The sequence below is a fragment of the Oncorhynchus nerka genome, unplaced genomic scaffold (assembly GCF_034236695.1).
Source record: "Oncorhynchus nerka isolate Pitt River unplaced genomic scaffold, Oner_Uvic_2.0 unplaced_scaffold_1032, whole genome shotgun sequence".
NCBI classification, from domain to species: Eukaryota; Metazoa; Chordata; class Actinopteri; order Salmoniformes; family Salmonidae; genus Oncorhynchus; species Oncorhynchus nerka.
Window position 1 is genome coordinate 155,626 of NW_027040272.1, and position 25,670 is coordinate 181,295.

Below are 25,670 nucleotides of genomic sequence, written 5' to 3' on the forward strand. Positions count from 1 at the left end.
TATGGTCTCACCTCACTGATGACATGGGTTTCAAAGGGTTCTATGTTCTCCCCTCACTGATTACATTGGTTTCAAAGGGTTCTATGGTCTCACCTCACTGATTAAATTGGTTTCAAAGGGTTCTATGGTCTCTCCTCACTGATGACATGGGTTCTATGGTCTCACCTCACTGATGACATGGGTTTCAAAGGGTTCTATGGTCTCCCCTCACTGATTAAATTGGTTTCAAAGGGTTCTATGGTCTCTCCTCACTGATGACATGGGTTTCAAATGGTTCTATGGTTTCAAAGGGTTCTATGGTCTCACCTCACCGATGACATGGGTTTCAAAGGGTTCTATGGTCTCCCCTCACTGATGACATGGGTTCCAAATGGTTCTATGGTCTCACCTTACCGATGACATGGGTTTCAAAGGGTTCTATGGTCTCACCTCACTGATTAAATTGGTTTCAAAGGGTTCTATGGTCTCACCTCACTGATGACATGGGTTTCAAAGGGTTCTATGGTCTCACCTCACTGATGACATGGGTTTCAAAGGGTTCTATGGTCTCACCTCACTGATTACATTGGTTTCAAAGGGTTCTATGGTCTCACCTCACTGATTACATTGGTTTCAAAGGGTTCTATGGTCTCACCTCACTGATGACATGGGTTTCAAAGGGTTCTATGGTCTCACCTCACTGATGACATGGGTTTCAAAGGGTTCTATGGTCTCACCTCACTGATGACATGGGTTTAAAGGGTTCTATGGTTTCACTGAAATGGGTTTCAAAGGGTTCTATGGTCTCACCTCACTGATGACATGGGTTTCAAAGGGTTCTATGGTCTCACCTCACTGATGACATGGGTTTCAAAGGGTTCTATGGTCTCACCTCACTGATTAAATTGGTTTCAAAGGGTTCTATGGTCTCACCTCACTGATGACATGGGTTTCAAAGGGTTCTATGGGTTCTGATGGTCTCTACCTCACTGATTAAATTGGTTTCAAAGGGTTCTATGGTCTCACCTCACTGATGACATGGGTTTCAAAGGGTTCTATGGTCTCCCTCACTGATTAAATTGGTTTCAAAGGGTTCTATGGTCTCTCCTCACTGATGACATGGGTTTCAAAGGGTTCTATGGTCTCACCTCACACATGGGTTTCAAAGGGTTCTATGGTCTCACCTCACTGATGACATGGGTTTCAAAGGGTTCTATGGTCTCACCTCACTGATGACATGGGTTTCAAAGGGTTCTATGGTCTCCCTCACTGATGACATGGGTTTCAAAGGGTTCTATGGTCTCACCTCACTGATGACATGGGTTTCAAAGGGTTCTATGGTCTCACCTCACTGATGAAATTGGTTTCAAAGGGTTCTATGGTCTCACCTCACTGATGAAATTGGTTTCAAAGGGTTCTATGGTCTCACCTCACTGATGACATGGGTTTCAAAGGGTTCTATGGTCTCACCTCACTGATTAAATTGGTTTCAAAGGGTTCTATGGTCTCTCCTCACTGATGACATGGGTTCCAAAGGGTTCTATGGTCTCACCTCACTGATGACATGGGTTCTATGGTCTCACCTCACTGATGACATGGGTTTCAAAGGGTTCTATGGTCTCTCCTCACTGATGACATGGGTTCAAAGGGTTCTATGGTCTCACCTCACTGATTAAATTGGTTTCAAAGGGTTCTATGGTCTCTCCTCACTGATGACATGGGTTCTATGGTCTCACCTCACTGATGACATGGGTTTCAAAGGGTTCTATGGTCTCACCTCACTGATTAAATTGGTTTCAAAGGGTTCTATGGTCTCTCCTCACTGATGACATGGGTTTCAAAGGGTTCTATGGTCTCACCTCACTGATGACATGGGTTTCAAAGGGTTCTATGGTCTCACCTCACTGATGACATGGGTTTCAAAGGGTTCTATGGTCTCCCCTCACTGATGACATGGGTTCCAAATGGTTCTATGGTCTCACCTTACTGATGACATGGGTTTCAAAGGGTTCTATGGTCTCCCCTCACTGATGACATGGGTTCCAAAGGGTTCTATGGTCTCCCCTCACTGATGACATGGGTTTCAAAGGGTTCTATGGTCTCACCTTACTGATGACATGGGTTTCAAAGGGTTCTATGGTCTCACCTCACTGATTAAATTGGTTTCAAAGGGTTCTATGGTCTCTCCTCACTGATGACATGGGTTTCAAAGGGGGTTCTGACATGGGTTGGTCTCTCCTCACTGATGACATGGGTTCCAGAGGGTTCTATGGTCTCACCTCACTGATGACATGGGTTCAAAGGGTTCTATGGTCTCACCTCACTGATGACATGGGTTCTATGGTCTCACCTCACTGATGGCAGCGTTCTCCTCCTCTCCCTGTCGTACCGGCCGGTTCCCCGTCAACTTCATGGAGAGGCCAAAGTCGATGATGACACACGTTCCGTCGTTCTTCACCAGAATGTTCCGACTGTTCAGATCTCTGTGAGACACAGCTGGCTTGTAGAAGTCTGGAGGAGGACAAGGAGGGGGGAGAAGAGGAGGTATGGAGAGAGAAGGAGGGGGAAAGAGGAGAGAAGAGAGGATGATGAGGAATAGAGGGGGAGGAAGAGAGGAGGGAGAAGAGAAGGAGAGGGGGAAGAGAGGAGAGGAGGGAGAGGAGGGGGAGGAGGGAGAAGAGAGGAGGAGGAGGGAGAAGAGAGGAGGAGGGAGAAGAGAGGAGGAGAAGAGAGAAGAGAGGAGGAGGAGGGAGAAGAGAGGAGGAGGAGAAGAGAGGAGGAGGAGGAGGAGAAGAGGAGGAGGGAAGAGGAGGAGGGAGAAGAGAGGAGGAGGAGGGAGAAGAGAGGAGGAGGAGGGAGAAGAGAGGAGGATGAGGGAGAAGAGAGGAGGATGAGGGAGAAGAGAGGAGGAGGAGGGAGAAGAGAGGAGGAGGAGGGAGAAGAGAGGAGGATGAGGGAGAAGAGGAGGAGGAGGGAGAAGAGAGGAGGAGGAGGAGGGAGAAGAGAGGAGGGAGAAGAGAGGAGGATGAGGGAGAAGAGGTGGAGGAGGAGGGAGAAGAGGAGGAGGAGGAGGGAGAAGAGAGGAGGATGAGGGAGAAGAGAGGAGGAGGAGGGAGAAGAGAGGAGGGGGAGGGAGAAGAGAGGAGGAGGAGGGAGAAAGGAGTAAGAAGATAATATTTAGAACTAGGACCGGGGTGGTTCATAATAGATGAGGAGAACTGATCCTTACTACCAGGGCACAGGCAGAGATCTATTGACTTGGTGCAGTATCACAGTATCCACTAGAGGGCAGTGAGAGCCCTGTAGAACAGAGCAGTACTCTGGTGATAGTATTGTAGAATAGAGCAGCAGTCTGGTGATTGAACCACAGACAGAGGATGGCTACATTACTACTCTACATTGAACCACAGAGGATGGCTACATTACTACTCTACATTGAACCACAGCCAGAGGATGGCTACATTACTACTCCACATTGAACCACAGAGGATGGCTACATTACTACTCTACATTGAACCACAGCCAGAGGAAGGCTACATAACTACTCCACATTGAAACCCAGCCAGAGGATGGCTACATAACTACTCCACATTGAACCACAGCCAGAGGATGGCTACATTACTACTCCACATTGAAACCCAGCCAGAGGATGGCTACATTACTACTCCACATTGAAACCCAGCCAGAGGATGGCTACATAACTACTCCACATTGAACCACAGCCAGAGGATGGCTACATTACTACTCCACATTGAACCACAGCCAGAGGATGGCTACATTACTACTCTACATTGAACCACAGAGGATGGCTACATTACTACTCCACATTGAACCACAGAGGATGGCTACATTACTACTCTACATTGAACCACAGCCAGAGGATGGCTACATTACTACTCCACATTGAACCACAGCCAGCGGATGGCTACATTACTACTCTACATTGAACCCCAGAGGATGGCTACATTACTACTCCACATTGAAACCCAGCCAGAGGATGGCTACATTACTACTCCACATTAAACCACAGAGGATGGCTACATTACTACTCTACATTGAACCAATGTAATGTAATCAACACTGCTAGCTAGCCAGCTAGGATAGCTAGAAACTATTACACTCAACGGAACACATTGAACCACAGCCAGCCTACTTAGGATGCAGCTGCCATAGCCTACTCACATTGAACCATTTTAGTCAGCCAGAGGATGGCTAGTCCACTTGTCATTACTGCTTACATTGAACCCAGCCAGAGGATGGCACCCTACATGGTACTACTCTGGAACTCCAACAAGGCAGAGTTCATCTTCCTATGTCTCCCTCCAGTTGACTCTTGGCACTGACGGAAACATGGATCAACAGACAACACTGCTACTCCTCTGCCCACATTCGCACACCCCAGAGCTTCTGGTCATTGGCAACTCCCATCTCTCCCAGTGGTCATTCTCTCTTTCTCCCTTACCCATCTGAGGATGGTCACAGTTACATTACTATCCTTATCATTTATCGCCCTCCAGGTTTGAATCAAGAGCATGCCAGAGGAGTTCTGGCGACTTTAACCTCCCCACACCTTTTACTACTCTACATTGAACCACAAGGCAGACGGATAGATGCTGTTCTTACTAATTACTACTCACATTGAACCACACCTTGATCCTTTATCCAACACTTCCCACACTGCCCCTACTGGATGGTAACGTCCCAACCTTCGCTCTCTCCCCGCTACTCTCTCCAGAGGATCCTGATTCTGGCTCTCCTCCCTTTCTTACTACTCTCATTGAACCACAGCCAGTGGATGGCATTGCGAGCTCACAGAACATTACTACGGACATGGAGGAAAACCACGCCTCCCTGCGGACATCCTTTCACCATTTTCCTCTCTCTCTCTGCTGCTAAAGCCACTTTTACCACTCTAAATTCCAAGCATCTGCCTCTAACCCTAGGAAGCTTTGCAACCTTCTCCTCCCTCCTGAATCCTCCTCCCCCTCCCCCCTCCTCCTCTCTGGTCAACCATTTTGAAAAGAAGGTGGCTACATTGCTAAGTCAAACGACTGGTTCTGCTCACACTGCCCTACCCTACTGATTGAACCCCAGCTCCAGAGAAATGGCTACATTACTACTCACACAACCTGCCCGTGACCCTATCCCCTCCTCTCTTCTGAGACCATTTCCGGAGAGAGGATGGTCTTCAAGACATTGCACCTACATTGAACCACATGTCAACAACTACAGACCAGTATCCCTTCTTTCTTTTCTCTCCAAAACTCTTGAACGTGCCGTCCTTGGCCAGCTTACTATCTCTCTCAGCTCCAAACAGTCAGGTTTCAAGACTAGTCATTACTACTCCACATTGAACCACAGAGGATGGCTACATTACTACTCTACATTGAACCACAGCCAGAGGATGGCTACATTACTACTCCACATTGAACCACAGCCTACCTGACAGGGATGGCTACATTACTACTCTACATTGGAACCATTGAAACCCAGCCAGAGGATGGCTACATTACTACTCTACATTGAACCACAGCCAGAGGATGGCTACATTACTACTACATTGAACCACAGCCAGAGGATGGCTACATTACTACTCCACATTGAACCACAGCCAGAGGATGGCTACATTACTACTCACATTGAACCACAGAGGATGGCTACATTACTACTCTACATTGAACCACAGCCAGAGGATGGCTACATTACTACTCCACATTGAACCACAGAGGATGGCTACATTACTACTCTACATTGAACCACAGCCAGAGGATGGCTACATTACTACTCCACATTGAACCACAGAGGATGGCTACATCTTAAATGAATGTAAATGTAATGAACCACAGAATGCTACATTACTCCACATTGAACCACAGAATGCTACATTACTACTCTACTGGCTACATTACTACTCTATATTGAACCACAGAGGATGGCTACATTACTACTCTACATTGAAACCCAGCCAGAGGATGGCTACATTACTACTCTACATTGAACCACAGCCAGAGGATGGCTACATTACTACTCCACATTGAACCACAGCCAGAGGATGGCTACATTACTACTCACATTGAACCACAGCTAGAGGATGGCTACATTACTACTCTACATTGAACCACAGGCAGAGAATGGCTACATTACTACTCTACATTGAACCAGAGGATGGCTACATTACTACTCTATATTGAACCAGAGAGGATGACTACATTACTACTCCACATTAAACCACAGAGGATGGCTACATTACTACTCCACATTGAACCCAGCCAGAGGATGGCTACATTACTACTCTACATTGAACCACAGCCAGAGGATGGCTACATTACTACTCTACATTGAACCACAGCCAGAGGATGGCTACATTACTACTCCACATTGAACCACAGAGGATGGCTACAATACTACTACTCCACATTGAACCACAGAGGATGGCTACATTACTACTCTACATTGAACCACAGCCAGAGGATGGCTACATTACTACTCCACATTGAACCACAGAGGATGGCTACATTACTACTCTACATTGAACCACAGCCAGAGGATGGCTACATTACTACTCCACATTGAACCACAGAGGATGGCTACATTACTACTCTATATTGAACCACAGAGGATGGCTACATTACTACTCTACATTGAAACCCAGCCAGAGGATGGCTACATTACTACTCTACATTGAACCACAGCCAGAGGATGGCTACATTACTACTCCACATTGAACCACAGCCAGAGGATGGCTACATTACTACTCTACATTGAACCACAGAGGATGGCTACATTACTACTCCACATTGAACCACAGCCATAGGATGGCTACATTACTACTCTATATTGAACCACAGAGGATGGCTACATTACTACTCTACATTGAACCACAGAGGATGGCTACATTACTACTCTACATTGAACCACAGAGGATGGCTACATTACTACTCCACATTGAAACCCAGCCAGAGGATGGCTACATTACTACTCTACATTGAACCACAGCCAGAGGATGGCTACATTACTACTCTACATTGAACCACAGCCAGAGGATGGCTACATTACTACTCCACATTGAACCACAGAGGATGGCTACAATACTACTCCACATTGAACCACAGAGGATGGCTACAATACTACTCCACATTGAAGCACAGCCAGAGGATGGCTACATTACTACTCTACATTGAACCACAGCCAGAGGATGGCTACATTACTACTCTACATTGAACCACAGAGGATGGCTACATTACTACTCCACATTGAAACCCAGCCAGAGGATGGCTACAATACTACTCCACATTGAACCACAGCCAGAGGATGGCTACATTACTACTCCACATTGAACCACAGCCAGAGGATGGCTACATTACTACTCTACATTGAACCACAGAGGATGGCTACATTACTACTCCACATTGAACCACAGCCATAGGATGGCTACATTACTACTCTATATTGAACCACAGAGGATGGCTACATTACTACTCCACATTGAACCACAGCCAGAGGATGGCTACATTACTACTCTACATTGAACCACAGAGGATGGCTACATTACTACTCTACATTGAACCACAGAGGATGGCTACATTACTACTCCACATTGAAACCCAGCCAGAGGATGGCTACATTACTACTCTACATTGAACCACAGCCAGAGGATGGCTACATTACTACTCTACATTGAACCACAGCCAGAGGATGGCTACATTACTACTCCACATTGAACCACAGAGGATAGCTACAATACTACTCCACATTGAACCACAGAGGATGGCTACAATACTAATCCACATTGAACCACAGAGGATGGCTACAATACTACTCCACATTGAACCACAGCCAGAGGATGGCTACATTACTACTCTACATTGAACCACAGCCAGAGGATGGCTACATTACTACTCTACATTGAACCACAGAGGTCAGGTGGACAGGGCGTAGAGGTCAGGTGGACAGGGCGTAGAGGTCAGGTGGACAGGGCGTGGAGGTCAGGTGGACAGGGCGTGGAGGTCAGGTGGACAGGGCGTGGAGGTCAGGTGGACAGGGCGTAGAGGTCAGGTGGACAAGGCGCAGAGGTCAGGTGGACAGGGCGCGGAGGTCAGGTGGACAAGGCGCAGAGGTCAGGTGGACAGGGCGCGGAGGTCAGGTGGACAGGGCGCGGAGGTCAGGTGGACAGGGCGCGGAGGTCAGGTGGACAGGGCGCGGAGGTCAGGTGGACAGGGCGCGGAGGTCAGGTGGACAGGGCGCGGAGGTCAGGTGGACAGGGCGCGGAGGTCAGGTGGACAGGGTGTGGAGGTGAGGTGGACAGTGTGTGGAGGTCAGGTGGACAGGGTGTGGAGGTCAGGTGTATGTCTCACCTCCTTTAAGCAGCTCAGTATGCAGGTAGGCCAGGCCTCTGGTGATGGAATGGGCCAGACGACAGCTACTCATCCAGTCTCCTGTCTGCAGGCCCAGATAGCGATACAAAGAGCCCTGACAGAGAGAGAGAGAGAGAGGAGGGAAGGATATATACTGTATTAATACATCATAATACACCAGGACACAGAGAGAGAGAGAGAGAGAGAGAGAGAGAGAGAACCAGAGAGAGAGAGAGAGGAGGGAAGGATATATACTGTATTAATACATCATAATACACCAGGACACAGAGAGAGAGAGAACCAGAGAGAGAGAGAGAGAGAGAGAGAGGACCAGAGAGAGAGAGAGGAGGGAAGGATATATACTGTATTAATACATCATAATACACCAGGACACAGAGAGAGAGAGAGAGAGAACCAGAGAGAGAGAGACCAGAGAGAGGACCAGAGAGAGAGGGAAGGAAGGATATATACTGTATTAATACATCATAATACACCAGGACACAGAGAGAGAGAGAGAGAGAGAGAACCAGAGAGAGAAGAGAGAGAGAGAGAGAGAGAGAGAGGACCAGAGAGAGAGAGAGAGAGAGAGAGAGAGAAGAGGGAAGGATATATACTGTATTAATACATCATAATACACCAGGACACAGAGAGAGAGAGAGAGAGAGAGAGAGAACCAGAGAGAGAGAGGACCAGAGAGAGAGAGGAGGGAAGGATATATACTGTATTAATACATCATAATACACCAGGACACAGAGAGAGAGAGAGAGAGAGAGAGAGAGAGATAGAGAGAGATAACCAGAGAGAGAGAACCAGAGAGAGAGAGAGAACCAGAGAGAGAGAGAGAGAGAGAGGACCAGAGAGAGAGAGAGGAGGGAAGGATATATACTGTATTAATACATCATAATACACCAGGAGAGAGAGAGAGAGAGAACCAGAGAGAGAGAGAACCAGAGAGAGAGAACCAGAGAGAGAGAGAACCAGAGAGAGAGAGAACCAGAGAGAGAGAGAACCAGAGATAGAGAGAGAACCAGAGATAGAGAGAGAACCAGAGATAGAGAGAGAACCAGAGATAGAGAGAGAACCAGAGAGAGAGAGAACCAGAGAGAGAGAGAGCTGGAGGGAGACAGAGAGAGAGAGCTGGAGGGAGACAGAGGGATATATATATATCTATATACTGTATTAATACATCATAATACACCAGGACACAGAGAGAGAGAGAGTGCTGAGGTGGTTTGTCACTTTAAATAAAAGGGAATCAGCTGCCTAAGCCGTCTGTAACCAGTAGAACCCAGTAGAAGGTACTCTACTCGGCCCCCAGCCGTCTGGATCCAGTAGAACCCAGTAGAAGGTACTCCACTCGGCCCCCAGCCGTCTGGAACCAATCAAATCCAGTAGAAAGTACTCCACTCGGCCCCCAGCTGTCTGGAACCAGTAGAACCCAGTAGAAGGTACTTACGTGGGGGTAGTACTCCATGACCAGAAGGTACTCCACTCGGCCCTCGGCCCCCAGCCGCCTGGGACCAGTAGAACCCAGTAGAAGGTACTTACGTGGGGGTAGTACTCCATGACCAGAAGGTACCCCACTCGGCCCTCGGCCCCCAGCCGTCTGGGACCAGTAGAACCCAGTAGAAGGTACTTACGTGGGGGTAGTACTCCATGACCAGAAGGTACTCCACTCGGCACTCGGCCCCCAGCCGTCTGGGACCAGTAGAACCCAGTAGAAGGTACTTATGTGGGGGTAGTACTCCATGACCAGAAGGTACTCCACTCGGCCCTCGGCCCCCAGCCGTCTAGAACCAGTAGAACCCAGTAGAAGGTACTTACGTGGGGGTAGTACTCCATGACCAGAAGGTACTCCACTCGGCCCTCGGCCCCCAGCCGTTCGTCGGCAGCGATGAAGTGTGCGATGTTGTCATGCTCCAGCAGGGGGAGACAATAAATGGAACACTCGTTCAGGAAGTTCTGCCGATTGGCTGAGCTGAACACCTTCACAGCCACCTGTCGCTCGTCCAACGAACCACAGAACACCGAGCCGTACCGGCCTCGACCTATCAGCTGACAGAGAGAAAAAGAGGGAGAAGAAAGGTTGAGAAAACACGACTGGATCTCAATTACATTTTGGTCCTCAAACCAATTCTCTCTATGTGCAGCTGTAGCAGCTGTGGTAGGTGTAGATGTGTAGTAGGTAGAATAGTTGTGTAGATGTGTAGTAGGTGAATAGATGTAGGTGTAGAGTAGGTAGAATAGTTGTAGTAGGTGTAGATGTGTAGTAGGTAGAATAGTTGTAGTAGGTGTAGATGTGTAGTAGGTAGAATAGTTGTAGTAGGTGTAGATGTGTAGTCGGTAGAATAGTTGTAGTAGGTAGAATAGTTGTAGTAGGTGTAGATGTGTAGTAGGTAGAATAGTTGTAGTAGGTGTAGATGTGTAGTAGCTGTAGATGTGTATAAGGTAGAATAGTTGTAGTAGGTGTAGATGTGTAGTAGTTGTAGATGTGTATAAGGTAGAATAGTTGTAGTAGGTGTAGATGTGTAGGTAGAATAGTTGTAGTAGGTGTAGATGTGTAGTAGCTGTAGATGTGTATAAGGTAGAATAGTTGTAGTAGGTGTAGATGTGTAGTAGGTTGTAGAGGTGTAGTGTGTAGGGTAGGTAGCTGTAGATGTGTAGGTAGAATAGATGTGTAGTAGGTGTAGATGTGTAGTAGGTAGAATAGTTGTAGTAGGTAGAATAGTTGTAGTAGGTGTAGTAGGTGTGATGTGTAGGTAGGAGAAGTTGTAGTAGGTGTAGATGTGTAGTAGTTGTAGATGTGTATAGGTAGAATAGTTGTAGTAGGTGTAGATGTGTAGTAGTTGTAGATGTGTAGTAGGTAGAATAGTTGTAGTAGGTGTAGATGTGTAGTAGGTAGAATAGTTGTAGTAGGTGTAGATGTGTATAAGGTATAATAGCTGTAGTAGGTGTAGATGTGTAGTAGGTAGAATAGTTGTAGTAGGTGTAGATGTGTAGTAGGTAGAATAGTTGTAGTAGGTGTAGATAGTAGGTGTAGATGTGTATAAGGTAGAATAGTTGTAGTAGGTGTAGATGTGTATAAGGTAGAATAGTTGTAGTAGGTGTAGATGTGTAGTAGGTGTAGATGTGTAGTAGGTAGAATAGTTGTAGTAGGTGTAGATGTGTAGTAGGTGTAGATGTGTATAAGGTAGAATAGTTGTAGTAGGTGTAGATGTGTAGTAGTTGTAGAATAGAATAGTGTAGTAGGTGTAGATGTGTAGTAGGTGTAGATGTGTAGTAGGTAGAATAGTTGTAGTAGATGTGTAGAGGTGTAGATGTAAGGTAGAATAGTTGTAGTAGGTGTAGATGTGTAGTAGGTAGAATAGTTGTAGTAGGTGTAGATGTGTAGTAGGTGTAGATGTGTAGTAGGTATAGAATGCTGTAGGTAGTGTAGTGTGTAGTAGGTTGTAGATGTGTAGTAGGTAGAATAGTTGTAGATGTGTAGTAGTGTAGATGTGTATAAGGTAGAATAGTTGTAGTAGGTGTAGATGTGTATAATGTGGTAGAATAGTTGTAGTAGGTGTAGATGTATAGTAGGTAGTAGTTGTAGTAGGTGTAGATGTATAGTAGGTAGAATAGTTGTAGTAGGTGTAGATGTGTAGTAGGTAGAATAGATGTGTAGTAGGTGTAGATGTGTATAAGGTAGAATAGTTGTAGTAGGTGTAGATGTGTAGTAAGGTAGTAGCTGTAGTAGGTGTAGATGTGTAGTAGGTAGAATAGTTGTAGTAGGTGTAGATGTGTAGTAGGTAGAATAGTTGTAGTAGATGTGTAGTGTAGATGTGTATAAGGTAGAATAGTTGTAGTAGGTGTAGATGTGTAGTAGGTGTATGTGTAGATAGGTAGAATAGCTGTAGTAGGTGTAGATGTGTATAAGGTAGAATAGTTGTAGTAGGTGTAGATGTGTAGTAGTTGTAGAATAGCTGTAGTAGGTGTAGATGTGTATAAGGTAGAATAGTTGTAGTAGGTGAAGATGTGTAGTAGGTGTAGATGTGTATAAGGTAGAATAGTTGTAGTAGGTGCAGATGTGTATAAGGTAGAATAGTTGTAGTAGGTGTAGATGTGTATAAGGTAGAATAGTTGTAGATGTGTAGTAGGTGTAGTTGTAGATGTAGATGTGTAGGTGAATAGATGTGTAGTAGGTGTAGAATGTGTAGTAGGTGTAGATGTGTAGTAGGTAGAATAGTTGTAGTAGGTGTAGATGTGTAGTAGGTGTAGATGTGTAGTAGGTAGAATAGTTGTAGTAGTTGTAGATGTGTAGTAGGTGTAGATGTGTATAAGGTAGAATAGTTGTAGTAGGTGTAGATGTGTAGTAGGTGTAGATGTGTATAAGGTAGAATAGTTGTAGTAGGTGTAGATGTGTATAGGTAGAATAGCTGTAGTAGTTGTAGATGTGTATAAGGTAGAATAGTTGTAGTAGGTGTAGATGTGTAGTAGGTAGAATAGCTGTAGGTGTAGATGTGTAGTAGCTGTAGATGTGTATGAAGTAGAATAGTTGTAGTAGGTGTAGATGTGTAGTAGGTGTAGATGTGTAGTAGGTAGAATAGTTGTAGTAGGTGTAGATGTGTAGTAGGTAGAATAGTTGTAGTAGGTGTAGATGTGTAGTAGGTAGAATAGCTGTACTAGGTGTAGATGTGTAGTAGGTGTAGAGAATAGGTTGTAGTAGGTGTAGATGTGTAGTAGGTAGAATAGTTGTAGTAGGTGTAGATGTGTAGTAGGTAGAATAGCTGTAGTAGGTGTAGTGTGTAGGTAGAATAGTTGTAGATGTGTAGTAGGTGTAGATGTGTAGTAGGTAGAATAGTTGTAGTAGTAGTTGTAGATGTGTGTAGTAGGTAGAATAGATGTGTAAGGTAGAATAGTTGTAGTAGGTGTAGATGTGTAGTAGGTAGAATAGTTGTAGTAGGTGTAGATGTGTAGTAGGTAGAATAGTTGTAGTAGGTGTAGATGTGTAGTAGGTAGAATAGTTGTAGTAGGTAGTAGATGTAGGTAGCTGTAGATGTGTAGTAGGTAGAATAGTTGTAGTAGGTGTAGATGTGTAGTAGGGTAGAATGTTGTAGTGTATAAGGTAGAATAGGTGTAGATGTGTGTATAGGTGTAGTGTAGTAGGTAGAATAGTTGTAGTAGGTAGAATGTGTAGTAGGTGTAGATAGTGTGTAGATGTGTAGTAGGTAGAATAGTTGTAGTAGGTGTAGATGTGTAGTAGTGTAGAATAGTTGTATAAGTGTAGAATAGTTGTAGTAGGTGTAGATGTAGGTAGTAGAATAGTTGTAGATGTGTATAAGGTAGAATAGTTGTAGTAGGTGTAGATGTGTAGTAGGTAGAATAGTTGTAGTAGGTGTAGATGTGTAGTAGGTAGAATAGTTGTAGTAGGTAGAATAGTTGTAGTAGGTAGAATAGTTGTAGTAGGTGTAGATGTGTAGTAGGTAGAGAAGTTGTAGTAGGTGTAGATGTGTAGTAGTTGTAGATGTGTATAAGGTAGAATAGTTGTAGTAGGTGTAGATGTGTAGTAGTTGTAGATGTGTAGTAGGTAGAATAGTTGTAGTAGGTGTAGATGTGTAGTAGGTAGAATAGTTGTAGTAGGTGTAGATGTGTATAGAATAGTTGTAGTAGGTAGAATAGCTGTAGTAGGTGTAGATGTGTAGTAGGTAGAATAGTTGTAGTAGGTGTAGATGTGGTAGGTAGAATAGTTGTAGTAGGTGTAGATGTGTAGTAGGTGTAGATGTGTAGTAGGTAGAATAGTTGTAGTAGGTGTAGATGTGTATAAGGTAGAATAGTTGTAGTAGGTGTAGATGTGTAGTAGGTAGAATAGCTGTAGTAGGTGTAGATGTGTAGTAGATGTGTAAGGTAGAATAGTTGTAGTAGGTGTAGTAGTATAGATTGTAGTAGGTAGAATAGTTGTAGTAGGTGTAGATGTAGTAGGTAGAATAGCTGTAGTAGGTGTAGATGTATAAGGTAGAATAGTTGTAGTAGATGTGTAGTAGGTAGAATGTTGTAGTAGGTGTAGATGTGTAGTAGGTAGAATAGCTGTAGTAGGTGTAGATGTGTAGTAGGTGTAGATGTGCATAAGGTAGAATAGTTGTAGTAGGTAGAATAGCTGTAGTAGTGTGTAGATGGTAGAATAGTTGTAGAATAGATGTGTAGTAGGTGTAGATGTGTAGTAGGTAGAATAGTTGTAGTAGGTAGAATAGTTGTAGTAGGTGTAGATGTGTAGTAGGTAGAATAGTTGTAGTAGGTGTAGATGTGTAGTAGGTAGAATAGCTGTAGTAGGTGTAGATGTGTAGTAGGTAGAATAGTTGTAGTAGGTGTAGATGTGTAGAATAGTTGTAGGTAGAATAGTTGTAGTAGGTGTAGATGTGTATAAGGTAGAATAGTTGTAGTAGGTGTAGATGTGTAGTAGTAGTAGGTAGAATAAGTAGTTGTAGATAGGTGTAGATGTGTAGTAGGTGTAGATGTGTATAGTAGAATAGTTGTAGTAGGTGTAGATGTGTATATGTATAGGTAGGTGTAGTAGGTGTAGATGTGTAGTAGGTAGAATAGTTGTAGTAGGTGTAGATGTGTAGTAGGTAGAATAGTTGTAGTAGGTGTAGATGTGTATAAGGTAGAATAGTTGTAGTAGGTGTAGATGTGTGTAGTGTAGTAGTTGTAGGTGTAGATGTGTAGTAGTTGTAGATGTGTGTAGGTAGAATAGTGTAGTAGGTGTAGATGTGTAGTAGTTGTAGAATAGCTGTAGTAGGTGTAGATGTGTAGTAGGTGTAGATGTGTATAAGGTAGAATAGTTGTAGTAGGTGAAGATGTGTAGTAGGTGTAGATAAGGTAGAATAGTTGTAGTAGGTGCAGATGTGTAGTAGGTGTAGATGTGTATAAGGTAGAATAGTTGTAGTAGGTGTAGATGTGTGTAGGTGTAGATGTGTAGTAGGTGTAGATGTGTAGTAGGTGTAGATGTGTAGTAGGTAGAATAGTTATAGTAGAGTGTAGATGTGTAGTAGTTGTAGATGTGTAGTAGGTAGAATAGTTGTAGAAGTTGTAGATGTGTAGTAGGTGTAGATGTGTATAAGGTAGAATAGTTGTAGTAGGTGTAGATGTGTAGTAGGTGTAGATGTGTATAAGGTAGAATAGTTGTAGTAGGTGTAGATGTGTATAAGGTAGAATAGCTGTAGTAGTTGTAGATGTGTATAAGGTAGAATAGTTGTAGTAGGTGTAGATGTGTAGTAGGTAGAATAGCTGTAGTAGATGTGTAGTAGCTGTAGATGTGTATGAAGTAGAATAGTTGTAGTAGGTGTAGATGTGTAGTAGGTGTAGATGTGTAGTAGGTAGAATAGTTGTAGTAGGTGTAGATGTGTATAAGGTAGAATAGTTGTAGTAGGTGTAGATGTGTACTAGGTAGAATAGCTGTACTAGGTGTAGATGTGTAGTAGGTAGAATAGTTGTAGTAGGTGTAGATGTGTAGTAGGTAGAATAGTTGTAGTAGGTGTAGATGTGTATAGGTAGAATAGTTGTAGTAGGTGTAGATGTGTAGTAGGTAGAATAGTTGTAGTAGGTGTAGATGTGTAGTAGGTAGAATAGTTGTAGTAGGTGTAGATAGTAGGTAGTAGTTGTAGTAGGTGTAGATGTGTAGTAGGTGTAGATGTGTAGTAGTTGTAGATGTGTATAAGGTAGAAATAGTAGGTGTAGATGTGTGTAGGTGAATAGTTGTAGTAGGTGAATAGTTGTAGTAGGTGTAGATGTGTAGTAGGTAGAAATAGTTGTAGTAGGTGTAGATGTGTAGTAGGTAGAATAGTTGTAGTAGGTGTAGATGTGATAGGTAGAATAGTTGTAGTAGGTGTAGAATAGGTGTAGTAGGTGTAGATGTGTATAAGGTAGAATAGTTGTAGTAGGTGTAGATGTGTAGTAGGTAGAATAGTTGTAGTAGGTGTAGATGTGTAGTAGGTGTAGATGTGTATAAGGTAGACTAGTTGTAGTAGGTGCAGATGTGTAGTAGGTGTAGATGTGTATAAGGTAGAATAGTTGTAGTAGGTGTAGATGTGTAGTAGGTGTAGATGTGTAGTAGGTGTAGATGTGTAGTAGGTGTAGATGTGTAGTAGGTAGAATAGTTGTAGTAGGTGTAGATGTGTAGTAGTTGTAGATGTGTAGTAGGTAGAATAGCTGTAGTAGGTGTAGATGTGTAGGTAGAATAGTAGGTGTAGATGTGTAGTAGGTAGAATAGTTGTAGTAGGTGTAGATGTGTAGTAGGTAGAATAGTAGTAGGTGTAGATGTGTAGTAGGTAGAATAGTTGTAGTAGGTGTAGATGTGTAGTAGGTAGAAAGTTGTAGTAGGTGTAGATGTGTAGTAGGTTTAGATGTGTAGTAGGTAGAATAGCTGTAGTAGGTGTAGATGTGTAGTAGGTGTAGATGTGTAGTAGGTAGAATAGTTGTAGTAGGTAGAATAGTTGTAGTAGGTGTAGATGTGTAGTAGGTAGAATAGTTGTAGTAGGTGTAGATGTGTAGTAGGTAGAAGTTGTAGTATGTGTAGATGTGTAGTAGTGTAGATGTGTATAAGGTAGAATAGTTGTAGTAGGTGTAGATGTGTAGTAGGTAGAATAGTTTAGTAGGTGTAGATGTGTAGTAGGTAGAATAGTTGTAGTAGGTGTATAAGGTATAATAGCTGTAGTAGGTGTAGATGTGTAGTAGGTAGAATAGTTGTAGTAGGTGTAGATGTGTAGTAGGTAGAATAGTTGTAGTAGGTGTAGATGTGTAGTAGGTGTAGATGTGTATAAGGTAGAATAGTTGTAGTAGGTGTAGATGTGTATAAGGTAGAATAGCTGTAGTAGGTGTAGATGTGTAGTAGGTAGAATAGCTGTAGTAGGTGTAGATGTGTAGTAGGTGTCGATGTGTAGTAGGTAGAATAGTTGTAGTAGGTAGAATAGTTGTAGTAGTTGTAGATATGTAGTAGGTAGAATAGCTGTAGTAGGTGTAGATGTGTATAAGGTAGAATAGTTGTAGTAGGTGTAGATGTGTAGTAGGTGTAGATGTGTAGTAGGTAGAATAGCTGTAGTAGGTGTAGATGTGTAGTAGTTGTAGATGTGTATAAGGTAGAATAGTTGTAGTAGGTGTAGATGTGTAGTAGTTGTAGAATAGCTGTAGTAGGTGTAGATGTATAGTAGGTAGAATAGTTGTAGTAGGTGTAGATGTGTAGTAGGTAGAATAGTTGTAGATGTGTAGTAGGTAGAATAGTTGTGTAGATGTGTAGTAGGTGTAGATGTGTATAAGGTAGAATAGTTGTAGTAGGTGTAGATGTAGTAGGTGTAGATGTGTATAAGGTAGAATAGCTGTAGTAGGTGTAGATGTGTAGTAGGTAGAATAGTTGTAGTAGGTGTAGATGTGTAGTAGGTAGAATAGTTGTAGTAGGTGTAGATGTGTATAAGGTAGAATAGTTGTAGTAGGTGTAGATGTGTAGTAGGTGTAGATGTGTAGTAGGTAGAATAGCTGTAGTAGGTGTAGATGTGTAGTAGTTGTAGATGTGTATAAGGTAGAATAGTTGTAGTAGGTGTAGATGTGTAGTAGTTGTAGAATAGCTGTAGTAGGTGTAGATGTGTAGTAGGTGTAGATGTGTATAAGGTAGAATAGTTGTAGTAGGTGTAGATGTGTAGTAGGTGTAGATGTGTATAAGGTAGAATAGTTGTAGTAGGTGCAGATGTGTAGTAGGTGTAGATGTGTATAAGGTAGAATAGTTGTAGTAGGTGTAGATGTAGTAGGTGTAGATGTGTAGTAGGTGTAGATGTGTAGTAGGTGTAGATGTGTAGTAGGTAGAATAGTTATAGTAGGTGTAGATGTGTAGTAGTTGTAGATGTGTAGTAGGTAGAATAGTTGTAGTAGTTGTAGATGTGTAGTAGGTGTAGATGTGTATAAGGTAGAATAGTTGTAGTAGGTGTAGATGTGTAGTAGGTGTAGATGTGTATAAGGTAGAATAGTTGTAGTAGGTGTAGATGTGTATAAGGTAGAATAGCTGTAGTAGTTGTAGATGTGTATAAGGTAGAATAGTTGTAGTAGGTGTAGATGTGTAGTAGGTAGAATAGCTGTAGTAGATGTGTAGTAGCTGTAGATGTGTATGAAGTAGAATAGTTGTAGTAGGTGTAGATGTGTAGTAGGTGTAGATGTGTAGTAGGTAGAATAGTTGTAGTAGGTGTAGATGTGTATAAGGTAGAATAGTTGTAGTAGGTGTAGATGTGTAGTAGGTGTAGATGTGTACTAGGTAGAATAGCTGTACTAGGTGTAGATGTGTAGTAGGTAGAATAGTTGTAGTAGGTGTAGATGTGTAGTAGGTAGAATAGTTGTAGTAGGTGTAGATGTGTAGTAGGTAGAATAGTTGTAGTAGGTGTAGATGTGTAGTAGGTGTAGATGTGTAGTAGTTGTAGATGTGTAGTAGGTAAAATAGTTGTAGTAGGTGTAGATGTGTAGTAGGTAGAATAGTTGTAGTAGGTGTAGATGTGTAGTAGTTGTAGATGTGTAGTAGTTGTAGATGTGTACAAGGTAGAATAGTTGTAGATGTGTAGTAGGTGTAGATGTGTAGTAGGTAGAATAGTTGTAGTAGGTGTAGATGTGTAGTAGGTAGAATAGTTGTAGTAGGTAGAATAGTTGTAGTAGTTGTAGATGTGTAGTAGTGTAGAATAGTTGTAGTAGGTGTAGATGTGTAGTAGGTAGAATAGTTGTAGTAGGTAGATGTGTAGTAGGTGTAGTAGGTGTAGATGTGTAGTAGTTGTAGAATAGCTGTAGTAGTTGTAGATGTGTATAAGGTAGAATAGTTGTAGTAGGTGTAGATGTGTAGTAGGTAGAATAGTTGTAGTAGGTGTAGATGTGTAGTAGGTGTAGATGTGTATAAGGTAGACTAGTTGTAGTAGGTGCAGATGTGTAGTAGGTGTAGATGTGTATAAGGTAGAATAGTTGAAGTAGGTGTAGATGTGTAGTAGGTGTAGATGTGTAGTAGGTGTAGATGTGTAGTAGGTGTAGATGTGTAGTAGGTGTAGATGTGTAGTAGTGTAGAATAGTTGTAGTAGGTGTAGATGTGTAGTAGTTGTAGATGTGTAGTAGGTAGAATAGCTGTAGTAGTTGTAGATGTGTATAAGGTAGAATAGTTGTAGTAGGTGTAGATGTGTAGTAGGTAGAATAGCTGTAGTAGATGTGTAGTAGCTGTAGATGTGTATGAAGTAGAATAGTTGTAGTAGGTGTAGATGTGTAGTAGGTGTAGATGTGTAGTAGGTAGAATAGTTGTAGTAGGTGTAGATGTGTATAAGGTAGAATAGTTGTAGTAGGTGTAGATGTGTAGTAGGTGTAGATGTGTACTAGGTAGAATAGCTGTACTAGGTGTAGATGTGTAGTAGGTAGAATAGTTGTAGTAGGTGTAGATGTGTAGTAGGTAGAATAGTTGAAGTAGGTGTAGATGTGTAGTAGGTGTAGATGTGTAGTAGGTAGAATAGTTGTAGTAGGTGTAGATGTGTAGTAGGTGTAGATGTGTAGTAGTTGTAGATGTGTAGTAGGTAAAATAGTTGTAGTAGGTGTAGATGTGTAGTAGGTAGAATAGTTGTAGTAGGTGTAGATGTGTAGTAGTTGTAGATGTGTAGTAGTTGTAGATGTGTAGTAGTTGTAGATGTGTACAAGGTAGAATAGTTGTAGATGTGTAGTAGGTGTAGATGTGTAGTAGGTAGAATAGTTGTAGTAGGTGTAGATGTGTAGTAGGTAGAATAGTTGTAGTAGGTAGAATAGTTGTAGTAGTTGTAGATGTGTAGTAGGTAGAATAGTTGTAGTAGGTAGAATAGTTGTAGTAGTTGTAGATGTGTAGTAGGTAGAATAGTTGTAGTAGGTGTAGATGTGTAGTAGGTGTAGATGTGTACAAGGTAGAATAGTTGTAGATGTGTAGTAGGTGTAGATGTGTAGTAGGTAGAATAGTTGTAGTAGGTGTAGATGTGTAGTAGGTAGAATAGTTGTAGTAGTTGTAGATGTGTAGTAGGTAGAATAGTTGTAGTAGGTGTAGATGTGTAGTAGGTGTAGATGTGTAGTAGGTAGAATAGTTGTAGTAGGTAGGATAGTTGTAGTAGGTGTAGATGTGTAGTAGTTGTAGATGTGTAGTAGGTAGAATAGTTGTAGTAGGTGTAGATGTGTAGTAGGTGTAGATGTGTAGTAGGTAGAATAGTTGTAGTAGTTGTAGATGTGTAGTAGGTAGAATAGTTGTAGTAGGTGTAGATGTGTAGTAGGTGTAGATGTGTAGTAGGTGTAGATGTGTAGTAGGTAGAATAGTTGTAGTAGGTGTAGATGTGTAGTAGGTGTAGATGTGTAGTAGGTGTAGATGTGTAGTTGTAGATGTGTACAAGGTAGAATAGTTGTAGTAGGTAGAATAGTTGTAGTAGGTGTAGATGTGTAGTAGCTGTAGATGTGTAGTAGGTGTAGATGTGTACAAGGTAGAATAGTTGTAGTAGGTAGAATAGTTGTAGTAGGTGTAGATGTGTAGTAGCTGTAGATGTGTATAAGGTAGACTAGTTGTAGTAGCTGTAGATGTGTAGTAGGTAGAATAGTTGTAGTAGGTAGAATAGTTGTAGTAGGTGTAGATGTGTAGTAGGTAGAATAGTTGTAGTAGGTGTAGATGTGTAGTAGCTGTAGATGTGTATAAGGTAGAATAGTTGTAGTAGGTGTAGATGTGTAGTAGGTAGAATAGTTGTAGTAGGTGTAGATGTGTAGTAGGTAGAATAGTTGTAGTAGGTGTAGATGTGTATAAGGTAGAATAGTTGTAGTAGTTGTAGATGTGTAGTAGGTAGAATAGTTGTAGTAGTTGTAGATGTGTAGTAGGTAGAATAGTTGTAGTAGGTGTAGATGTGTAGTAGGTAGAATAGTTGTAGTAGGTGTAGATGTGTAGTAGCTGTAGATGTGTATAAGGTAGAATAGTTGTAGTAGGTGTAGATGTGTAGTAGGTAGAATAGTTGTAGTAGGTAGAATAGTTGTAGTAGGTGTAGATGTGTATAAGGTAGAATAGTTGTAGTAGGTGTAGATGTGTATAAGGTAGAATGCTGTAGTAGGTGTAGATGTGTATAAGGTAGAATAGCTGTAGTAGGTGTAGATGTAGTAGGTAGAATAGTTGTAGTAGGTGTAGATGTGTATAAGGTAGAATAGTTGTAGTAGGTAGAATAGTTGTAGTAGGTGTAGATGTGTACTAGGTAGAATAGCTGTAGTAGGTGTAGATGTATAGTAGGTAGAATAGTTGTAGTAGGTGTAGATGTGTTTAAGGTAGAATAGTTGTAGTAGCTGTAGATGTGTAGTAGGTAGAATAGTTGTAGTAGGTAGAATAGTTGTAGTAGGTGTAGATGTGTAGTAGGTAGAATAGTTGTAGTAGTTGTAGATGTGTAGTAGGTGTAGATGTGTATAGGTAGAATAGCTGTAGTAGGTGTAGATGTGTATAAAGTAGAATAGTTGTAGTAGGTAGAATAGTTGTAGTAGGTGTAGATGTGTAGTAGGTAGAATAGTTGTAGTAGGTGTAGATGTGTAGTAGGTGTAGATGTGTAGTCGGTAGAATAGTTGTAGTAGTTGTAGATGTGTAGTAGGTAGAATAGTTGTAGTAGGTAGAATAGTTGTAGTAGGTGTAGATGTGTAGTAGGTGTAGATGTGTAGGTAGAATAGTTGTAGTAGGTGTAGATGTGTAGTAGGTGTAGATGTGTAGTAGGTAGAATAGTTGTAGTAGGTGTAGATGTGTAGTAGGTAGAATAGTTGTAGTAGATGTGTAGTAGGTGTAGATGTGTAGAAAGTTGTAGTTGTAGAGTAGTAGGTGTAGATGTGTATAAGGTAGAATAGCTGTAGTAGGTGTAGATGTGTATAAGGTAGAATAGCTGTAGTAGGTGTAGATGTGTAGTAGTTGTAGATGTGTATAAGGTAGAATAGTTGTAGTAGGTGTAGATGTATAGTAGGTAGAATAGTTGTAGTAGGTGTAGATGTGTAGTAGGTGTAGATGTGTATAGGTAGAATAGTTGTAGTAGGTGTAGATGTGTATAAGGTAGAATAGCTGTAGTAGGTGTAGATGTGTATAAGGTAGAATAAGTAGGTGTAGATGTATAGTAGGTAGAATAGTTGTAGTAGGTGTAGATGTGTAGTAGGTAGAATAGTTGTAGTAGGTGTAGATGTGTAGTAGCTGTAGATGTGTATAAGGTAGAATAGTTGTAGTAGTTGTAGATGTGTAGTAGGTAGAATAGTTGCAGTAGGTGTAGATGTGTAGTAGGTGTAGATGTGTAGTAGTTGTAGATGTGTACAAGGTAGAATAGTTGTAGTAGGTAGAATAGTTGAAGTAGGTGTAGATGTGTAGTAGGTAGAATAGTTGTAGTAGGTGTAGATGTGTAGTAGGTAGAATAGTTGTAGTAGGTGTAGATGTGTAGTAGGTGTAGCTGTGTAGTAGGTGTAGATGTGTACAAGGTAGAATAGTTGTAGTAGGGTAGAATAGTTGTAGTAGGTGTAGATGTGTAGTGCTGTAGATGTGTATAAGGTAGAATAGTTGTAGTAGGTGTAGATGTGTAGTAGCTGTAGATGTGTATAAGGTAGAATAGTTGTAGTAGGTGTAGATGTGTAGTAGGTAGAATAGTTGTAGTAGTTGTAGATGTGTATAGTTGTAGATGTGTATAAGGTAGAATAGCTGTAGTAGGTGTAGATGTGTATAGGTAGAATAGCTGTAGTAGGTGTAGATGTGTAGTAGTTGTAGATGTGTATAAGGTAGAATAGTTGTAGTAGGTGTAGATGTGTATAGGTAGAATAGCTGTAGTAGGTGTAGATGTATAGTAGGTAGAATAGTTGTAGTAGGTGTAGATGTGTAGTAGGTGTAGATGTGTAGTAGGTAGAATAGTTGTAGTAGGTGTAGATGTGTAGTAGCTGTAGATGTGTATAAGGTAGAATAGCTGTAGTAGGTGTAGATGTGTAGTAGGTAGAATAGTTGTAGTAGGTAGAATAGTTGTAGTAGGTGTAGATGTGTAGTAGGTGTAGATGTGTAGTCGGTAGAATAGTTGTAGTAGGTGTAGATGTGTAGTAGGTAGAATAGTTGTAGTAGTTGTAGATGTGTAGTAGTTGTAGATGTGTATAAGGTAGAATAGCTGTAGTAGGTGTAGATGTGTATAAGGTAGAATAGCTGTAGTAGGTGTAGATGTGTAGTAGTTGTAGATGTGTATAAGGTAGAATAGTTGTAGTAGGTGTAGATGTGTATAAGGTAGAATAGCTGTAGTAGGTGTAGATGTATAGTAGGTAGAATAGTTGTAGTAGGTGTAGATGTGTAGTAGGTGTAGATGTGTAGTAGGTAGAATAGTTGTAGTAGGTGTAGATGTGTAGTAGCTGTAGATGTGTACTGTATAAGGTAGAATAGCTGTAGTAGGTGTAGATGTGTAGTAGGTAGAATAGTTGTAGTAGGTGTAGATGTGTAGTAGGTGTAGATGTGTAGTAGGTAGAATAGTTGAAGTAGGTGTAGATGTGTAGTAGGTAGAATAGTTAGTAGGTGCAGATGTGTAGTAGGTGTAGATGTGTAGTAGGTGTAGATGTAGTAGGTAGAATAGTTGTAGTAGGTGTAGATGTGTAGTAGGTAGAATAGTTAGTAGGTGTAGATGTGTATAGAATAGCTGTAGAGGTGTAGATGTGTAGTAGGTAGAATAGTTGTAGTAGGTGTAGATGTGTAGTAGGTGTAGATGTGTAGTAGGTGTAGATGTGTAGTAGGTAGAATAGTTGAAGTAGGTGTAGATGTGTAGTAGGGTAGAATAGTTGTAGGTGTAGATGTGTAGTAGGTGTAGATGTGTAGTAGGTGTAGATGTGTAGTAGGTAGAATAGTTGTAGTAGGTGTAGATGTGTAGTAGGTAGAATAGTTGAAGTAGGTGTATGTGCATAAGGTAGAATAGCTGTAGTAGGTGTAGATGTGTAGTCGGTAGAATAGTTGAAGTAGGTGTAGATGTGTAGTAGGTAGAATAGTTGTAGTAGTTGTAGATGTGTAGTAGTTGTAGATGTGTATAAGGTAGAATAGCTGTAGTAGGTGTAGATGTGTATAAGGTAGAATAGCTGTAGTAGGTGTAGATGTGTAGTAGTTGTAGATGTGTATAAGGTAGAATAGTTGTAGTAGGTGTAGATGTGTATAAGGTAGAATAGCTGTAGTAGGTGTAGATGTGTAGTAGGTAGAATAGTTGTAGTAGGTGTAGATGTGTAGTAGGTGTAGATGTGTAGTAGGTAGAATAGTTGTAGTAGGTGTAGATGTGTAGTAGCTGTAGATGTGTATAAGGTAGAATAGCTGTAGTAGGTGTAGATGTGTAGTAGGTAGAATAGTTGTAGTAGGTGTAGATGTGTAGTAGGTGTAGATGTGTAGTAGGTAGAATAGTTGAAGTAGGTGTAGATGTGTAGTAGGTAGAATAGTTGAAGTAGGTGTAGAAGTAGGTGTAGATGTGTAGTAGGTGTAGATGTGTAGTAGGTAGAATAGTTGTAGTAGGTGTAGATGTGTAGTAGGTAGAATAGTTGAAGTAGGTGTAGATGTGTATAGGTAGAATAGCTGTAGTAGGTGTAGATGTGTAGTAGGTAGAATAGTTGTAGTAGGTGTAGATGTGTAGTAGGTGTAGATGTGTAGTAGGTGTAGATGTGTAGTAGGTAGAATAGTTGAAGTAGGTGTAGATGTGTAGTAGGTAGAATAGTTGAAGTAGGTGTAGATGTGTAGTAGGTGTAGATGCCAGTAGGTGTAGATGTGTAGTAGGTAGAATAGTTGTAGTAGGTGTAGATGTGTAGTAGGTAGAATAGTTGAAGTAGGTGTAGATGTGCATAAGGTAGAATAGCTGTAGTAGGTGTAGATGTGTAGTAGGTAGAATAGTTGAAGTAGGTGTAGATGTGTGTAGGTGTAGATGTGTAGTAGGTGTAGTGTAGTAGGTAGAATAGTTAGTAGGTGTAGATGTGTAGTAGGTAGAATAGTGTAGTAGGTGTAGATGTGCATAAGGTAGAATAGCTGTAGTAATAGATGTGTAGTAGGTAGAATAGTTGTAGTAGGTGTAGATGTGTAGTAGGTAGAATAGCTGTAGTAGGTGTAGATGTGTAGTAGGTAGAATAGTTGTAGTAGGTAGAATAGTTGTAGTAGGTGTAGATGTGTAGTAGGTGTAGATGTGTAGTCGGTAGAATAGTTGTAGTAGGTGTAGATGTGTAGTAGGTAGAATAGTTGTAGTAGTTGTAGATGTGTAGTAGTTGTAGATGTGTATAAGGTAGAATAGCTGTAGTAGGTGTAGATGTGTATAGGTAGAATAGCTGTGTAGGTGTAGATGTGTAGTAGTTGTAGATGTGTATAGGTAG

At 41.6% G+C, this 25,670-nt stretch overlaps 1 pseudogene; it reads right to left on the minus strand.

Annotated features, from left to right (window-relative positions):
* Positions 1-25,670, minus strand: part of LOC135570204 (bone morphogenetic protein receptor type-2-like) — an 85,584-nt pseudogene that overhangs the window by 31,179 nt on the left and 28,735 nt on the right.